Here is an 18792-nt window from a genome sequence, read left to right on the forward strand (position 1 = left end):
TTTTATGTTTATTACAGGATTGTTTCCATGGTACAAAAATTAAATGAAAGTCCAAGAAGGTGTATAATGTTAAAAGATGACAGTATACTTAAATGCAAAACTAAATGTTTTAATTCATTATTGTCTGACTATTTGCAGGGAAAAGCATGAAGAACCTTCTATTCCAAATCAAAAATAACCTGAGCAAAATGAATTCCTCTGGAATTAATGAGGATAAGAACCTAGACAGGCTCCAACAACTCAACAAAATCAATACATGTTGATAACAATTATACTAGAGTTTGGAAAAGACTAAGGAAGAGTTTTGCAAAGCACTGACAAGCTTTATGACAGTCAAAGGAAACCGGAGAGGTATCAGTAGAATAGGAAATCTAACATGGAGGTGATGAGTGTCTGAGTGACCTGCATTGCCTCTTTTTGGCAAGGCTTGCTGGTATTATGTGTCAATAAAGCAGTTGAGAGATCATTGTCTTTGGGATCAGTGCCATGGGGGTGTGTCATCATGCCTACTGAGAACTGCTGGCCAATCAGAGACTGGCAGCTCTTCTGCTCAAGATGTCCAATCAGGGAAGGCAGAGGCTATTTAAGGAAAGACACCCCCTGAAGCCTGGAACATTGCTCTAGCCTTGGACTCAAGTGAGTGATGGCAGGCAAAGCTTTACAGAGGACCGGCCTCTAGGAGGTTCAGCAGTGAGAACAGGGTGATTAATCTCAGTGTCCTTTCATCCCTTCAATATATATTGTTCAGGCACTCAATGCTTTTTAATGAGGGACACCTCCTAGAACATAAATCATCTGCACTGACTTGTTAATTGTGCTTTAATGTGATGACAGGCTGCCTCTACAGATTTAATGCCACAATTGGTGTGATGAGGTCCCTAACTGGGTGTTAATTGCCTTTGAGGATGTCAATTAACACAATGTAAGAAGAATAGCCATGAGCCTTGCCCCCCCCAAGAATTTAACTGGGATGGAGCCATGAAAGTGGTGGTGTCTCTGCTTGCCATTATTCTGCCAAATTAAATGCACTCCTTGCCTTCCAATGTGCCACAGGAATGTTCCAAGTGATGTGTATTTGATGGCTGCTACTGACTGCATACAAAGGCATTTACAGGAAATGTAGGAGTCACGTAAATACAGCAAGCTTGTATACAATAAACTAAAGACTGTTAAGGATATAAAAACTGAAAGAATTGCAGATGCTGTAAATAAGAAACAAAAAAACTTGCTGCAAAAGCTCAGCACGTCTGGCAGCATCTGTGAAGAGAAAGCAGAGTTGATATTTTGGTCCAGTCACTCTCAGAATTTCCACCTCCCTCCCCTTCTTTACAATCAATCTCTAAATCCATTTTTAAAGCACTTTAGTTCTACTTCAAATTGTTTATTTTCTCTGTTAACAGCACTGTGCAGATTTGTTAAGATTCAGAAAACTGAAATCATTCCTTAAAGGAAAAACATGCACAGCACAAATGTCAACAAACAGAAGATAACTCAGAAGGGTAGGGGTGAAGGGGTTTTTTTAGGGAGGGAAGAAATTTGTTCATGTAATGGCTGACTTGGCTCACATCAAAGTCTTCAAAAAAGGCCTTGTGGAATTCATGTCCACAAAATTTGGATTGATTTTCATTCTTCATCTTGTGTAAGACCAAAAGAACTAAATATTTATTTGCATTTAAATAGAAATGTGCATGACTTCAGAACATCTTTACACTTCCTTTTACAACTAATAAAGTAGCTTTCAAAGTGTGGTAATTCATCCAGTGAAGGAAATGAAGAAATCAATTTGTGCACGGAAAGCTCCCACAAACAACAGTATGGAAAAGACCAATTAATCTTTTTGTGATGTTGATTGTTGGATAAATAATGACCTATAGCAGGGAATGTAGCATCAAAGGTAATCAATGATCTTCAGCGTGCTGCTTGTTAATTTGATCTGGCATGTAGAGTGTTTAATTTTTATAATCTTAAACTGATAAGGGATACTGATTTATCCAATTCAAGGTTCTGTTCAGAGTTACTGGCAAGGTTTTGGACTACGTTCTTGTTATCACCAATCTCATTATCATAAGTAGCAGAGCACATATACATTGGTTCTAACAGTGCAGAATCAGATCTTCATTAAATTTACTTTGGAATTGTAATCGGCACAAACAGCTCAGGATGTTCAGAACGTGGCTAATTTGAACTTGCCTTCCCACACAGCAACATTGGCAGATTCATGGCTGTGGTAATGATTTAAATTTCCCTCCCTCAGGGATTTAATTGGAATTGAGTCACAGGGAGGATAAAGTAGCAAGAGGATGTCCAGCACAATGCATCATTGCACTGATAAGATATGATTTGGAGAAAGAGCTGAAACCAACATGGTCATTCTAAAAGATGAGAGACTTAACAAACAATCCAGGTCTTTTTCAATTTATAATTTCAGTTACATCACTCTGTAAACTTTTGCTATAAATTCTGTGTCTTACAATCTTAGTCTCCACAACTACCTGATGAAGGAACAGCGCTCTGAAAGCTAGTGCTTCCAAATAAACCTGTTGAACTATAACCTGGTGTTGTGTAATTTTTAGCTGATAAGACATGTAGTGGCCTTAGTCTAATTAATACTTTTCTTGTCAATGGCACAAATGAAAATGGCACAGAATCACAGAATTATTACAACACAGAAGGAGGCCAATTGGTCCGTCATGTCAGCACTAGCTCTTCAAATAAACATCATTATTTAGTGCCAATCTCTGGCAAGCCCTTGCACACTATTTCTATCCAAATAATCTTCCAAGGCTTTCTTGAATGCTTCAAGTGAACAAATGTGATTAAATATAAGTTGATTTCAGAGTAAGGTTTAAGTGTAATTTAGTTATTTTTCAACGATGCTGCACAAATGGTACTGCTGTTGTCAGGAGACTCATATATCCTCATGTATATTTTGTAGCATGCTTGAACAGTAATATTTTATTGTCACCTTTGTAGGACTGGTGTTTAATTTGCTATAATAAGTCCTGGGGAAAGACAGGTTGGAAAGAAAGGAGTTGAAATGAAACTGTTTCCTGGTGTAAAGTTAAAATGATCTAATCCATACTAATAAATGCAACTTTCATAAACTTGGAAACAAAACTGAATTGGCAACAATACAAAGTGCTAATTGGCTCTCATCATTCTGGTTGATCTACTAAATATTGCAGTTAAAACTGAAAAACCACTGGGGGTATTTTTATGAAAGGTGGAAAATGTTAAGAAGTGCTGTGGTGCAACATGAATCATGAATAGGTATTTGATGCTGTCGATGTTAATAAGGTGGTCATAAGTTGTCTAATTCTTCAGGAACTATCAATCGGAGGTTCACTTTGTGCTGTCATATTGGGAATAGAGTTCTAGCTGGTGAAGTTGTGAAATAAGAGCTGGAATGACTCACTGGCCAACTTATGGTTGTGAAGCAGAGAACATTAGAGGAGTAAAAGTATGTTTGAACTCCTGGCTACCAGAAAACCTGACTCCCTGCCAAACCTCACCATGCACTAACCCCCTGTACCTCAGCTAATCCTCAATGGTAATCTAAACCCTGTCAACATTACAGCCCAGCTACCGATTCCTGCCTGAGCTTCCTTCAACCTAACCCAGTTCCCATGACATGACCTCCTCTGAACGTTTATCCCTCCCATTTCACCCCCACTTAACCCAACTTCTCAAATCTCCCTGAGCTGTCACTGAACTGACACACTAATCCCTGTGACTGAACCCCTAGATGGATCCAATGGGTCCCCTGACTCACAACTCCCTCCTTAAGCCCTCCCCAACTCCCTACAAACCCAATTTGCCCCACAGATTGTCACCAGATCCCTTTCCTGATCATCTAGGACACAACAATCCCTGACTGTCGGTACTCTCCAACCCTGTTAAGGCTGAACTGCTCCCTTGACCTCTCACCCTTTGTCACCTGCCATGGACACATGCCCTTCCCCCAGTGACTCCCTTCTTTGACATCCATCACCCGACACCTCCTGCTTCCTTCCTAATCAAACCATACCACTCCCACCCATCCATCTCTCCTTCCCTCTCCACTCACTCCATGACTTGTTAAGTATGTCCAAGAAAACTTTCTGAATCAGTAGGTGGATGTACCTACCAGAGAAAGTGCAAAACTAGACCTACTCTTGGAAAATAAAGCTGGGCAGGTGACTGAAGTTTCAGTGGGGGAACACTTATGGGCCAGTGACCAGAATTCTATTAGTTTTAAAATAGTGATGGAAAAGGATAGACCAGATCTAAAAGTTGTAGTTTTAAATTGCAGGAAGGCCAATTTTAACTGTATTATGCAAGAACTTTCAAAAGTTGTTTTGGGACAGATGTTCATAGGTAAAGGGACAGCTGGAAAATGGGAAGCTTTCAGAAAAGAGATAATGAGAGTCCAGAGACAGTATATTCCTGTTAGGGTGAAAGGAAAGGCTGGTATTGGAGGGAATGCTGGATGACTAAAGAAATTGAGGGTTTGATTAAGAAAAAGAAGGAAGCATATGTCAGGTATTGACAACAAATCAAGTGAGTCCTTAGAAGAGTATAAAGACAGTAGGAGTATACTTGAGAGAGAAATCAGGAGGGCAAAAAGAGGACATGTGTTAGCTTTGGCAAATAGAGTTAAGGAGATTCCAAAAAGATTTTATAAATACATTAAGGACAAAAAGGTAACTAGGGAGAAAATAGCTTTGGGAAGAACACTTCACCTTCTGCCTTAAGACCCTGCAACCACATGGGATTAATGTGGATTTCACCAGCTTCTTCAATTCCTGTCCCCCCACCTTATCCCAGTACCATGCCTCCAACTTGGCACCACCCTCTTGACCTAACCACTGTCTTTCCCATCTATCCGCTCCACCCTCCTCTCCAACCTATCACCTTCTCCCCCATCTTTGTCCACCTATTGCATTTCCAACTACTTCCCCCCCAGCCCCACACCCCTCCCATTTATCTATCAGCCCCACCCTCACCACCCCGGCCCACAAGCCTCATTCCTGATGAGGGGCTCATGCCCAAAACATCAATTCTTATGCTCCTCAGATGCTGCCTGACTTGCCGTGCTTTCCAGCACCCCACTCTCGACATTCAAAGATCAACAAGGCAGTCTATGTGTGGGACCGCAGGAGATGGAGGAGATACTAAATGAGTATTTTGCATCAGTGTTTACTGTGCAGAAGGATATGGAAGATACAGAATGTGGGGAAATAGATGATAACGTCTTGAAAAATGTCCATATTACAAAGGAGGAGGTGCTGGATGTCTTCAAATGCTTAAAAGTGGATAAATCCCCAGGATTTGATCAGGTGTATCCTAGAATTCTGTGGGAAGCTACAGAAGTGATTGCTTGGCACCTTCCTGAGATATTTGTATCATCAATAGTCACAGGTGAGGTGCTGGAAGACTGGACATTGACAAATGTTGTGCCACTATTTAAGAAGGGTGGTAAGGAAAAGCCAGGGAACTATTCACCAGTGATATTGGTGGTGGGCAAGTTGTTGGAGAGAATCCTGAGGGACAGGATTTACATATATTTGGAAAGGCAAAGACTGATTAGGGATAGTCAACATGGCTTTGTGCATGGAAAATCATGTCTCATGAATTTAATTGAGTTTTTTGAAGAAGTAACAAGAGGATTGATGAGGACAGAGCAGTGGACGTGATCTATATCAGTAGGGCATTCGATAAGGCTCCCCATGGGAGACTGGTTCGCAAGGTTAGATCTCATGAAACACAGGGAGAACTAGACATTTGGATACAGAACTGGCTCAAAGGTAGAAGACAGAGGATGGTGGCGGAGAGTTTCTTTTCAGTGGTAACCAGTGGTGTGCACAAGGATTAGTGCTGGGTCCACTGCTTTTTGTCATTAATGTAAATGACTGGGATGTGAACATAGGAGGTATGCAGATGACACCAAAATTGGAGGTGTAATAGATGGCAAAGAAGGTACAATGGGATCTTGATCAGATGGGCCAATGGGCTGAGGAGTGGCAGATGGAGTTTAATTTAAATAAATGCGAGGTGCTACATTTTGGAAAGAGAAATCAGAGCAGGACTTATACATTAATGGTAAGGTCCTGGGGAGTGTTGCTGAACAAAGAGACCTTGGAGTGCAGGTTCATAGCTCCTTGGAGGTGGAGTTGCAGGCAGATAGGATAGTGAAGAAGGTGTTTGGTATGCTTTCCTTTATTGTCTGAGCACTGAGCATGGGAGTTGAGAGGTCATATTGCAGCTGTACAGGGCATTGGTTCAGCCACTTTTGGAATATTGCGTGTAATTCTGGTCTCCTTCCTAACGGAAGGTTGTTGTGAAACTTGAAAGGGTTCAGAAAAGGTTTACAAGGATGTTGCCAGCGTTGGAGGATTTGAGTTATTGGGAGAGACTGAATAAACAGGCTCTACTTTCCCATGAGCTTCGGAGGCTGAGGGGTGACTGTATAGAGGTTTATAAAATCATGAGGGGCATGGATAAGGTAAATAGACAAGGTATTTTCCCTGGACTGAGGGAGTCCAGAACCAGAGGGTATAGGTCTAAGGTGAGAGGGGAAAGATATAAAAGGGACCTAAGGGGCAATTTTTTCACACAGATGGTGGTGCATGTACAGAATGAGCTGCCAGAGGAAGTGGTATGGGTGGATAGGTATATGAACAGGAGAGATTTAGAGGGATATGGGCCAAGTGCTGGCAAAAGGAACTAGATTTGGTCGGCCTGGACGAGTTGGACTGAAGGGTCTGTTTCCATGCTGTACATCTCTATGACTCTATGACTGGAGTTGTCCATTGACCTAACCTCAGCCCTCACCCACGTACCTGACATCCTAACTGTTCAGCCACCTGGCATCTGCACCCATCACCCACCTGACACCCTATCTCTACACACAAATGCAAATCAACATTCCCACTCATCTGACACCCAATCCTCAACCCCACTTTATGCCCTCACCCAACTAACACCCTCCCCCCACCTACCTGCCCTATCATTTACCTTCCACACTTACTGTATCAGTAGCTGTCAAAGTGGCTTTAAGACTTCTTAACCATAGATTACATTAGTTATTGCTGAAAAAGGGATGTGTAGTTTCATCGCTGATACTCTCAGCTGCTTTCTGCTGTTTTCATCCCAACTTCTGGTTATGCTGGATTAGTCAGATTCCATAATGGAACCTGGCTTGTTGGATCTTTATTTTTCTGTTTAGTTAATTAACTTGGTGGTTAGTAACTGAAAAGTATTCATATGAGGCTGCAGAACAACGAAACTAAAGTTTATTCACAAACAAAAAATAAAATACCCAAGTTACTTAAACATACAAGATACTTGGAATGATTTTAAAACCTATACTGCAAACCAAAGTTTCAACCTGTTTACCAACACTATCTGTAATGCTAAACTAACATGACATTTGCCTACTTAGAAGGATGTAAAATATCCCATGGCAATATTGCAATATTCCTGGTGAATAATTATCCATTGACCAACATCCCTAAACAGATTATCTGATCATTACAATATTGTTTGTGGGATATTGCTGTGTTTAAATTAGCTGCATTTCCGATATTACAATGGTGACTAAACTTCAAAGGTACAGTATTAACTGTTCAGTGCTTTGCAATTTTGATTTGTTGCAAGTCTTAAAACAAATGCAAGTCTTTTCTGATTTACCATTTTCAGGAGTTGTCACGCAATTTCAGCTGTGCAGAAAATTGGAAATGCTCTCCTATTGAGCTTCTAATCTTAGCTCTGCTCTGCAGGAAGTATCTGCTATTGGCAATCATGGGTCACTCCATTGTGAACAAGGGAGGAAAGCTAATACTGAGTCTTCTTTCATACCTACTGTTGATAGCTTTCACAAGCACATTAAAAAGTGATGGCAAGCAATGGAGCAATTTAATCTACCCAACATTATCAATTTAATTACTGGCTTCAGAATGTGCCCAGTCTGCAACTTTGGAGTAATCCTTCATTGTGGTGCCTACTTGTTCTGGTGGCAGTACTGGAACTAGGCTGTAAGAAATTTCTTCTCACTTTTTCAGCTTGGACTAATGGACCACTTTAAAGATTCTCTAGTCCACTAGGTCATTAAGCTTTACTCTCAGAATTTCTGATGCCTGTGCATTCACCTCTGAACTCCACCTTGGATCACTTCCACAGACCAATGCAGCTTACATCAGCGTTGGAGTTGCAAATTTTACAGAGAGTTGCTAATATTCCTGTTGCAATGTATCTCCTAACAAGTCTGAATGGCTTTTAGCATTCACTGGAGAATTCTTCCATCTTGAGGATTGCCAAGAAGGTTTCTTTGGTAGGATTCTTAAATCTTCAGCTCCTCCCTGCTGCTGAATGAGATAGAATAATAAGTAATGGGATGTCCTACTTGGAACAAAAGATAGAGACAGGAAAATTACATAGCAACAAATGGGGGTGGGAATAAGTCACCTTCGGTGTATTTCAATGGAATATGGAAGGAAAATGTAGATGTGACCAGTTAACTGCCTGTTTTCTCCAGGGGGAATGTGTCCTATAACTTTTTTTAAAAATTGGACAATCTAATTGGGATGTTTCCGGTGGTGGCCATTGATGGTGTGGCTTGGACATGTATAAATGGAGCATTTCAGTCCAAACCGAAATCTTCATTACTTTTGAAGGTTATCCAAATGTTCACATGAACATATTTAAGAGAATTAGGACCACGTTTTCCATTTAATGGCGCATATATGTTACACAATTAAAACATTAGGTAATATGATTCATCCATACCATTTTGGTTACAAGTTGGCATGTTTATTTGTCAGATAAACCACATGTACTACTTACCAAATTAGAAGGCATTGGTCCCAAGCCAGGATTTGAGGGTTTACTTATCACTAGGTGTCTTTAATATCTTAGTCAGAAGTAGTATGCCTAATACAAGACCCATTGTTGAAATTAATCAGCACTTGGTCCCCATTGCAGGACAATATAGAAGCTCCCTGTTGTTGAAAAAATTTATGGAAACCTTTAAATTTATTTCTTAAGAATCTCTTCCTGTTGAGCCAGTAGAGGTATGAGTGCACATTGACCGACAACTTCATGAATAAAAACCTTCCATCACTATACCACTCTAAACCTCTCACAGGGCTTCTCAATGAACATCCACCTGCCAGTGCAGACATGACCAGTACTAACAGCTTTCTCTCAGTATGTTGATGAGTGACAAGGATCAATTCTCAGTATTTCTCAGGCTTCTTGATTTTGGCATGCAGACTTGTGCAGAACTGGGGTTGAGAGTGTGGTGCTGGAAAAACACAGCAGGTCAGGCACCATCCGAGGGGCAGGAGAATCTATGTTTCGGGCAAAAGCCCTTCATCAGTTGTGCAGAACTGGGTCCATTTTTTTTTACCTGTTTTGCTCTAAATGTGAACTTGACTGCGTCTTTTGACTGGCTGTAGTTGAGCACTTCTGAGAGGGAAGAAGAGAAACGAAAAGTGGTGTTTGATTGCCTTTACCATAAAATGTTTCAGCATTTAGGAAATGGCCTTATTCTCTTTCAGGAGAAGGAGGTGGTTAATTGGTGAGTATCTGGTAAGTGATTAAGGATTATTCTATTCTGAATGCTCAATATTTTGAGTGAGAAGTGAACGAGAGAGGATAAAAGTCTCAGAGCGAGAGGCCTTGCAGCGAGATCAATGGCAAAGTGACTTCATGTACAGCAGGGAAAACAGTTGATGGGACAGGGGAATTGGTAAATATTTCTAGTCTTTAAACTAAAAGTAAAGTCTTTAGTTCATGTTTTTGACTTTTCTCTTTTCCTTAAATCTTGATGAAGTATGGGATTAATATTGGTGTAAAGAAATTAACTACAATACAAATGTAAAGAGTGAGAGATTCTTCAAGTGTCAAGATGCTGATGCAATTAATGAATAAATTAAATAAGGTACAATAGTTTTGGCACGATCTGTTGCTGCTGCAGCATGTGGGAACTGCTAGACACCAAGGTGATCTAGGGCGAGCACATCTGTTGTAAATGTTTACAGCTTAAGGAACTTTGGATCTGAGTTGTGGAGCTGGACTCCAAGTTGCAGATTTTGTGCCACATTTGGGAAGATGAAAGTTACCTGGGGAGGGGGGGGTGTGGAGCACACCCCTCAAATTAGGCAATTCAAATTGGGGCTGTGATCAGGATTGGGAAGGTGGGGCTGCAGGTGAAGTGGGTATAGGGACCCTCTCGATGAGCCTCAGATCTCTTTAGTTATTACTCAGCCCTGCAACTAACCAACATTTGCAAGGTTCTTGCAAGCTGTGTGGATGAGACCGAGGATTGGAGGGAGTATGAGTAAACCAACAATGGCATGGCGGTACAGGGAGTCATTCAAGTGAGAAGAGAGGAAATAGGAACACTGTATAATTAGTGCTGTGTTTTCTGCCTGGTTCCAGAGTTAAGGACATCTCCTCAGGGCTGGAGAGGTACTTGGAGTGGGAGGAAACAGATCCAGTTTATGTCAACCATGTGGGTACCAATGACACTGATGGGACTAGAAAGTTTAGGAACAATTAGGAGTCAAAGATCAGAGGGCCAATGATTTAAGATAGAAATCAGGAGGTTTTTTTTTTCTCAGAGAGTAGTGATTCTGTGAAATTATTTACCATAGACAGCTGTTAAGGCTGGTTTGTTAAGTACAGAGGAACCTCGATTATCTGAATATCAATTATCCAAATATCAGATTATGCGAAGGGGATCTCAAGCTCCTGACAGAAACATTACATCAAAGAACTGTTTCAACCCTGACTGCGTCTTTTGTTTACAGGTACAATGATTAAAAACAAACTCGACTCACTGAAATGCTGCTGGGAACGGTCCTGGACAGTCCAGGGACCGTCTGCAAATGACTGGACTCCTGCCCTCTCTCTCTCTCTCTCCCCCCAACACTTTCCCTGGAGTTCTACACAGGGGTGAACCCTGAACCCCACTTCCCCAGATAATCTCTCCAACATTGTGTTGTACGGGGCACAAGTGAAACCTGTTCAAAAGTTGCAGTAAAAGTGTGTGTGTGTGTGTGAAAAAGGCAGCAGCAGTCTTACTGTTGTCCACTCCACTGCCTGGGTGGGGGTGGGGGGGGGGTAGGTTTGGGGTAGGCAGAGGTTGAGGGGCAGGGTTGGGGTTGGGGGCAGACAGGGGTTGGTTTGGAGTGTGATGGGGGCGGACTGGGTTGGGGGCAGACAGGGGTTTGGAGTGTGATGGGGGCGGACTGGGTTGGGGGCAGACAGGAGTTTGGGGTGGGGTTGGGGGCCAGGGTTGGTGAGGGTGGGATGGGGGTGGGGGCAGACTGGGTTGGGGGCAGGATTGGGGAGAGTGAGGTTGGGGGCAGACAGGGGCTTGGGGTGTGGTTGGGGTGGATGGGGTTGGGGGCAGTCTGGGCGGGGTTGGGAGTGGGGGTCTGGGATCTCACATGCGGTATGCTGCTACCTAGTCTCTTGAACGGGGAACAGACTTCATAGAAAACTCCGAGCCCCAAAGGAAATCAATTAAGTGAATAATCAATTATCTGAATGAAATAGTGCCCACCCATCTCGTTCGGATAATCAAGTTCCTCTGTATATTCAAGGCTGAGAAGAAAAGATTTTTAATCTTGAAGGGAATCAAAGGTTATGGGGAAAAGGCTGGAAAGTGGAAATGAAGATGATCAGATCAGCCCTGATCTCATGGAATGGTGGAGCAGATCCAATGGGCCAAATGGTCTACTTATGTTCCTATGTCTTATGGTCTTATGTTCTGTTTAAAGAGGTTTCTGGTAGATGCCAAAGATGCACAGCAGAATAGTGATGCATATTGTCACCTCGCCTCCTGTTCCTGATCTCTGTGCCTGCTGAACAGTAGAACAGAAACATCCAAGCCTGACTTGCTGATTCTCCCAGCTGATGAAGCATGGAATGAAAAGTCTATGGGGAGCAAAGAGTTTGTGGAGTGGGAAAAATCTAAATAGTAAAACAAAGATGCTAGTGCATTGTGGGAATTTGATACCATGCCCAGTCATTTGTTGCTATGGAGAGAGTAAATTCCCATAAGGCTTAGCATCAGTTGAATATGATCTGTTGAATAATAAAATAATTCTTATGCATCATTACTGCACCTGCATGTGTAGTTTAGAAAACTGATGAAATAAGTAGTGTCAAGGCTCCTATTACACGTATGTGGAAGTAAGTATACAAATCTGCCTTTGCGGATATAACAACTACTTTGCTCAGTATCGCATTTAACCCATTCCTTCCCACAAATTTTGAGCATTTTCTGTACTTTTCAATAAGAATTGATTAAGTATAATGGGCTGCTTCAGTGACCTTGGAATTGAAATTGCACTGAACACTGCACTTGTATAAAATTTGTATCTGCTATACAGTAATGGATTCAGGTCTTTGCTAAAAGAATACAGATAGGAATTCTCTACAAGTACTGAAATGAGTGGGATTTTAAACTTGAAAGAGTGTATAATGGCACATTTTGATGTGATCTTTGTTCTTCGTGACTATTATATAACCTTGGAGATGGAATACCGGTAATAACTTTGCTCTAAGGTTTGTTGTTGCAGGTTCCATCTGGTTTCCTAGTCTGATATGCTTTTTTTTTGCCTTTTTTAACCAGCCCACTCCAACTCCTCCTCGATTTGCATTTAATTGGTGTTCGGTGCCTGACTCCTTCTTACACAGCAGATCACCTCTCACTGTGAAACCACCGCCTGTCACCTGCCGGGAGTGGTCATAACAGATAAACCATGCACCGTCTGTATGCTCATATCACAGGGAATATATATACAGGTAAATTGCCCTTGTAACAGCCCTAATAGCCCACCTGCTTCTACTGGACAGGTAGCCACTGCCACTGGGAATGCATCTCTGGCAAAAGCACATGTAGGCAGGAACTTGTCAAAGAGTCAATCCAGAAAGCAACTATCTCTAAATGTCTCTGGCCTCCCTGCAACCCTCTGAGCCACCTCCGACAGTCCATAATGGTCACCTTCAAATATTTTTGTCATCTTCTATTTCCAAAATACTCATTGTATGGTCTAAAAAAAAATTCCCAACTATTTTGAAGAACAAACTGAGATTAAGATTGGCCCTTAATCAATTATTGGCTATGAGTGAGCAAAGGATTCACCTCCCCCGTATTAGCTTCCAACTCTGTTCACTTCCCAGTTTTGCTCTTGAAATTCCTGTTTCAAACAAAATTGCTTGCTTGGAGCAGAGTGGAACTTCAGCAATGAGCTGCATTTCTCAGCTCTATTCACCAGTGGAGGGACATCCCAGAAAATAAGAAAAGGGTAAACATGATGACAAGTTTTAATATGATGACTGTTATTCTGAACTTTTTAATTTCTTTATTTTTCTAATTTATTCTAATGATCGGTCATATTGGACTTCTTATTTCTTTAATTTTCTCATTTTTTCCCCTAAGGATCCGTACTTAAGAATCTGTAACTAGGTACCTTTGTACCTAAGATGGCATTGTAGGTGGCGACTTATAAACTTTTCATTCATTTGGGTACATGTGACAATAAAGCTAATTCTAATTCTAAATGTTGTTGGTCTGCTGAAGTGCCTGAGGGCAAGTCATAGAAATGAATGAGAACATATTGGAGGGAAAACCCATTGAATTGAATTTGTTCAGATGTTAGAGATCCCTAATTGTGGTGCCATTTCTGCTCTAGTAAACATGTGGCACCCAGTGAGTTAAAGAATGGGAAGCAAGGAAATAGTCATTTTAAATACCGAAGGCTGATAACAAGTGAAAGCAAAACATATGCAGATGCTAGAAGTCTGAAACAAACACAGAAAATGCTGGAGAAACCCCAGTGGCACAGTGGCTTAGTAGTTAGCACTGCTACCTCACAGGGCCAGGCACTCAGGTTCAATTACAGCCTCAGCTGACTGTCTGTGTGGAATTTGCACGTTCTGTCTGTGTTTGCATGGGTTTCCTCTGGGTGCTCCAGTTTCCTCCCACAATCCAAAGATGTGCAGGTCAGTTGAACTGGCCGCGCTAAATTGCCCATAGTGTTCAGGATGTGTATGTTAGGCGCATTAGTCAGGGGTAAATCTAGGGTAGGGGAATGGGTCTGGGTGGGTTACACTTCAGAGTTGGTGTGGACTCATTGGGCTGAAGGATGTGTTTCCACACTGTAGGGATTCTATTTCTATGAAGTCAGCATGTCTAGCAGCATCTGTGGACAGAGAAACAGAGTTAATGCTTCAGGTCTGATACAACTCCTCTTTAGAACTAACATATATTGGAAATTTGATTTAAAAAAAACTACTTTGGACAGAGGAGGAGGTCCCATGTAAAAGACAAAAGGGTTGTCAATGGTCGAGAAAAAAAATGTCAAATGGGTGTAAATTAAGGAGTGAAAGGGAGAGAATTGGTCCTCTCTACTAAGTGCAACTAAGATGCAAAATAGACAAAGCATGAACTGGGGGTTGGGGCCAAGGGTTGGGAGTGAGCTAGGTGGGGAGGGAGGGAGGGACCACCCAATCAATAGCAGGGCATTGAGGCTGCAGCTTATCCTGTTAGAATCTTGATGATTGCACCCACTGCCTGGCCCTGGGGACACACATATGGAGGCAGCTTTCGGGAAACCCCATCATTTGCCAAAGGGCTGACACCTCCATTAATGCTGCTAGTCTTTGGGAAGCACTAACTGTGTTCCTCTTGGTTCTTGCAGGAGGCCTATAATAATAAACAAAAAGCCAAGACCAGTGGAGGCCTGCCAGACTTTCCTATTCTAACTGCAGCAGAGAATGGGGCCCTAAGATTCACTAACCAGGCAATGGCATTGTTGAGCAAATGCTAATGAAATAGGAATATCATGGCAAGACAGCGGTTGAATGACTGCGGGGCTATGAAGGTGCATCTGGGCCAGACATGCAGCACAGACATGTATCCACCAATGAGCAAATAGAAGTCCATGTCACACATGGTTGGGATGTGACAGCCTTAACTCTGTTTGTGTTCTCTCTTGCACGTTGGGATCATCACAAAAGATGCATGACTGGACATGCCAAGCTCCAAACAGCTAGCTTTGAGGAGAATTAGAAGAAGGGATTCTTAGAGGGTGTACATCCCATTATTCCCTCATACCCTGCAGCAGTGGACTTACCATGGGCTCCAGCAACTTTCTGAGTGACAAGTTGGTGAGCACATTCTAGATTGATCTGAGCTGCTGGAGGGACTGTGACGGGCAGGGCTAGTGATAGAGTATAGTCACAGGCAGGGCTAGTGATAGTCAGAGTACTGGATCAGAAAAGGCTAGTGATAGGCAGGAGGCTGTGACAGGCAGGGAAGCCAGAGGACAACTACCAAGATCATGTCAAGCCAAAGGGCAGCATAATCAGCACTGCCTCCACCACAGCTGGTAATACAGAGCTAACATCTTACTGAAGCACATGTAAGTGTGTTCAGGGGAGTGCCTGATTGCACCTTGAGTTCACAAGTATTAGTATTTTTACATTTTAAGTGTTTGTTACAAAGTATCATTCAGTAAACATTATACAGATGGTAGTTGGCCATCTTTTCCATTCTGGCAAGCTTGTTACATGTTGTTGATGCTTTGCTCCTCAGTGGGCTGCTAATGTTACAGTGGTGTCTGTCTGGACAGCACCTTAGCTTAGTCAGTGTGCACGATGAATCCGGAGGCTGGAGTGTCAGATGAAGGAGATGATGGCAGATCCACAATGAAGGTAAATCTCCATTGCAGTGACAGTGAAAGGACAGTTGGATCTACCCTTAGTCATTCAGTGTACCTCAGGTATAAAGTTTCTGGTTGGTGTGGATAGATCTACCTTGAATGGGTAGACCTTATGTCTGTCGGTGCTGTTGGTATTGCAGATCTGCCCCACTGTGTCCAGACTCGCTAAGCAAGATCCTGGCCCTCTTGCTTCTCCTGGGGTTCCTCCTATATCCCTGCTTTCACATTCAGATAGACACACACAAACAGACAACACATGCGTACTAAGGCTGGGAAAAGAAGAAAGAAAATCAAGAGTAAATAGTTCGATATCTTCAGTTTGGGCAAGCAGACTTTGAATTATTTTCTTTCACTTTCTTTCACAGAGTCATAGAGTTGTACAGCATGGAAACAGACCCGTTGGTCCATGCCGATCAGATATCCTAAATTAATCTAGTCCCATTTGCCAGCATTTGGCCCATAATACTCTAAAACCTTTTGATTCATTTACCCATCCAGATGTCTATTAATGTTGTAATTGTATCAGCTTTTGCAACTTCCTCTGGTAGCTTATTCCATACATGGAACACCCTCTGCATGAAAAGGTTGTCTGCTAGGTCCCTTTTAAATCTTTCCCATCTTACTTTAAACCTTTGTCCTCTATCTTTGGACACCTCTACCCTGGGAAAAGATCTCATCTACTTACCTTATCCATGCCGCTCATGATTTTATAAACTTCCATAAGGTCACCCCTCAGCCTCTGATGCTCCAGGAAAAAAAACCCAGCCTATTCAACCTCTCTCTATAGCTCAAACCCTTCAACCCTGGCAATATCCTTGTAAATCTTTTCTGAACCCTTTCAAATTTCACAACATCCTTCCTATAGCAGGGAGAGCAAAATTGGATGCAATATTCCAAAAGTGGCCTAACCAATGTCCTGTACAGCCGCAACATGACCTCCCAACTCCTGTACTCAATACTCTAACCAATAAAGGAAAGCATACCAAATGCCTTATCCACTATTCTATTTACCTGATTCTGCACTTTCAAGGAACTATGAATCTGCACTCCAAAATCTCTTTATTCAGCAACAGTTCCCAGGACCTTACACTTTAGTGTATAAGTCATGCCCTGATTTGCCTTTCCAAAATGCACCACCTCACATTTATCTAAATTAATCCACCTGCCACTCCTCGGCCCATCAGCCCATTTGATCAAGATCCTGTCATATTTTGAGGTAACCTTCTTCGCTGTCCACTGCACCTCCAATTTTGGTGTCATCTGCAAACTTACTAACTAACCTCCTATGTGCACATCCACATCATTTATATAAATGAAGGAAAACAATGAACCCAACACCAACTCTTGTAGCCCACTGCTGGTCACAGGCCTCCAGTCCAAAAAGTCACCACTACCACTGTCTCCTTTCAATTCATTTTAGAATCTTGTTGTCAACCAGTTGATTTTTAATTCAGGACCTTGACTCTGTGGTATCTGATTTTGCTGTCTCATTTCCAGGAAAAAAGCAAAATTATATATAATTCACAATCTACTCCAGGAAACCGGATTTTTATATCTGCAGCCATTCCTTTGCAGTCTTGTTGGTTAAAGCAGTGCACAGTCAAAAATTAAAGGAAATAAAAAGATGTGGATTTTACAAAACATTTAGGAACTCTAGTGACAGCTTGGTTTATAAGTCATTGGAAAATAGCTGGAACACCAAATGGAATGATTCAGCATTGATATTATCCATTTGTGGAATAAAATCTGTTACTTCCTTGTCTCTCGATATGAATGTATTTGCGAGTGTACATTCAATAAATCAGCCTTAATAAAAAAAGAGGCACTGCCACCTCTGTCAGTAAAATCTTACCACCAAAGAATTGTGTATGAATCTGTTTTTGTTATTACATTTAATTAGCTATAATCTGTTCAGAATCTTGTAAACCCATTAGGTTTGGGAGTTAATACTGCTGAAGAACTCCAACTACTTTGTCTGGGTTCAATCAAATAATTTTATATTAGAGTCTAGGGGGTTGAGGATAAAATCATAAGGGGCATAGATAAGGTGAATTTCAAAGGGCTTTTCCTAAGAATGGGAGAGTTCAAACCTAGAGGACGTATGTTTAAAGGGAGAGAAGAAAGATTTAACAGGGACTGTGGACGATGTGCATGCTAAATTGCCCATAGTGTTAGGTAAGGGGTAAATGTAGACGTAGGGGTATGGGTGGGTTACGCTTCGGCGGGGCGGTGTGGACTTGTTGGGCCGAAGGGCCTGTTTCCACACTGTAAGTAATCTAATCTAATCTAATCTAGGATATGGTAGATGCATAGGCAAACGTGAGGACTGCAGATGTATAAATCAGAGTCTAGATTAGAGTGGTGCTGGAAAAGCATAGCAGGTCAGGCAACATCCGAGGGGTAGGAAAATTGAAGTTTCGGGTAAAAGCCCTTCATCACGAATGAAGGCAGGGAGCCTCCAGGGTGGAGAGATAAATGGGGGTGGGGTGGGGCTGGGGAGAAGGTAGCAAAGAGTAGAATAGGTGAATGGAAGTGGGGATGAAGGTGATAGGTCAGAGAGGAGGGTGGACTGGATAGGTGGGAAGGAAGATTGGCAGGTAGGACAGGTCATGAGGATGGGGCTGAGCTGGAAGGTTGGAACTGGGGTAAGGAGGGGAAATGAGGGAACTGATGAAGTCTAAATGAGCCTCCCATTTATCTCTCCACCCTGGAAGCTCCTTGCCTTCAGTCCTGATGAAGGGCTTTTGCCCAAAACATCGATTTTCCTACTCCTCAGATGCTGCCTGACATGCTGTGCTTTTCCAGCACCACTCTATGATAGATGTATGTCCAGTTGCAACATTTAAAAGACAGTTGGACAGGTACATGAATAGGAAAGGTTTAAAGGATATATGCCAAAATGTAGGCAAGTGGGACTAGTTGAGTTTGGAGACTTGGTCATGAGTTGGACAGAGGGTCTGTTTCCTGTTGTATGACTCAAATGAGGGCAGGACTTATTCAGTTAATGATAAGGCTCTGAGGAGAGTTGTTGAACAGAGATATCGAGGAATGCAGGCACTAATTCCTGAAAGTG

Source organism: Chiloscyllium punctatum, chromosome 8, assembly GCF_047496795.1.
Source record: "Chiloscyllium punctatum isolate Juve2018m chromosome 8, sChiPun1.3, whole genome shotgun sequence".
Lineage (NCBI taxonomy): Eukaryota > Metazoa > Chordata > Chondrichthyes > Orectolobiformes > Hemiscylliidae > Chiloscyllium > Chiloscyllium punctatum.